General features: G+C 41.7%; 1 long non-coding RNA gene across 1 annotated transcript in view; it reads right to left on the bottom strand.

Moving 5' to 3' along the window:
- Nucleotides 1-1652, bottom strand: part of LOC112487251 (uncharacterized) — a 41327-nt gene that overhangs the window by 34662 nt on the left and 5013 nt on the right. Inside the window, exon 2 of the long non-coding RNA XR_003050175.1 lies at nucleotides 111-249. This is a non-coding gene — a long non-coding RNA (uncharacterized LOC112487251). The remainder of the gene's footprint in view (nucleotides 1-110; nucleotides 250-1652) is intronic.

The following is a 1652-nucleotide window of genomic DNA, read 5'->3' as shown; positions in this document are numbered from 1 at the left end:
TCTCGTAGAGTCAACATCAGCAAGAAATGTTAAAAGTGCACATTCAGTACGTCACGGCGACAGAGAAGTATTTTGCCATCTAGTGGGTGGTCAGCACTCTGTTTTATTACCTCCTGTGGTGTTCATTAACCTCCAGTCCAGAACACGTTGCTCGACGAATGCCAACAGATAACACGTTGGTATCTGTAGGTCACGCTGGACGCTTTCCAGGCCCGGGCTTGGCTGTGGAGGTATGCGGCTGAAACACGGCTGTGGAGGACAGAAGAAGAGAGCAAAAGATGAGGTTTGTTGGAACGGATCCAGTAGAAGAGAAAATGCAATTAATACAGATGTAGTCAGAGGTTGAATCCTTGTCTTTTTTTTTTTTTTTATATTCTGTAATAGCACCAGGGTCCTGGCCTTAAGAAAGACAAATGTTCGGAGAACGTGAGAGGAAAAAAAATAGACTGTACTCCGAAGACTGGCAGGAAGTAGTGGAGGAGTGCAGTGGGTGGGGGAAGTGAATTTTAAATTTAAATTTTAAACATAGTCTATAACCAGTGTTTCCCATAATTTTTTTTTTCTGGGGACCCATATTTTAAAAATCACAAATCTTCGCGACAAGTCAATAGATCTTATTCATAAATTCCTGGGAAACATGATGCGAGACGACCCCAAAAAAAAATCTCTCGCGAGCCACCAGAGGGCCGCTACCCAGTGTTTGGGAAACAATCGTCTGTAAAAATAACTAGAGTATTTCTTTGTACGTCTCCTGATGATTGTCATGATGCGGTAAAAATAATAAAAAATTGCTCTTTCGTGTTTGTGTTGAAGCTTGCCGACCTCTGACCTTCACCATCAAAACAAAACATGATCCGATCATCTGTGTTTTTTAAATACAGTCTTAATATTTATTCCGAGTAAACAGTTTAATAATGTTCATGTTTAGCAGTTGTACATTTTTAGATCCCTTCATTATGCTTCACCTCTCGTGTCCTTCTCAGCTTCCTGTCATCTTTCAGCACCAACTTCCTGTGCTCTCGGCCACAGTAATCACCAGATCCTTCACACCTGTGTCTTGTGTACTGCACATACTGCATACAGGACTCTGTACTGCTTCTGTCTTAAGCCAGCTCTCGTCTGGTAGTATATTCTGTTTCCTTGTCCTCGTCTTGTGTCCTTGTTTGTCTTGTTTTTCCTCGTCCGGTGTTAGCTTTGGGATTTGGTGTCGGAGCCTTCTGTGTACTCTGTGTACAATCCAGGGCTGTCTGACTTCCCGCAGTGTATTTTAAGACGTTTCCTACCTGATGTGAGGTGGATAAGTTCGTGACACCAATTATGGTAACTACTTTTACATGTCCTCTGTTCCTACAGACTGTTACAATCTTTCAGTGGTTCTCAACTGGTGGCCCGCGGGCTGAATCCGGTCCACCGAACCATCAAATCTGGACTATGACTAGATACAAAATAGTGAAGATCAATATAGTTATATTCCACGAATATAGTTGGCGTCCAATCAAATGCCTTACCAGAAAAAAATATACAAACATCACAGAGGTAGGGCTCCATTAATGAATGCATTCTTACACAGGTCTGATGATGATGCCAAACAAACATGATCCAAAGCTAACAGACATCCTGGGTTCAGCAATTTTCTTATGATAAAAAAAAAA

This window comes from Cynoglossus semilaevis, chromosome 7, assembly GCF_000523025.1.
Source record: "Cynoglossus semilaevis isolate Cse_v1.0 chromosome 7, Cse_v1.0, whole genome shotgun sequence".
NCBI lineage: Eukaryota > Metazoa > Chordata > Actinopteri > Pleuronectiformes > Cynoglossidae > Cynoglossus > Cynoglossus semilaevis.
Note: the sequence above shows the minus strand (reverse complement) of the source record. Positions and strands in the feature narration are given on the sequence as shown.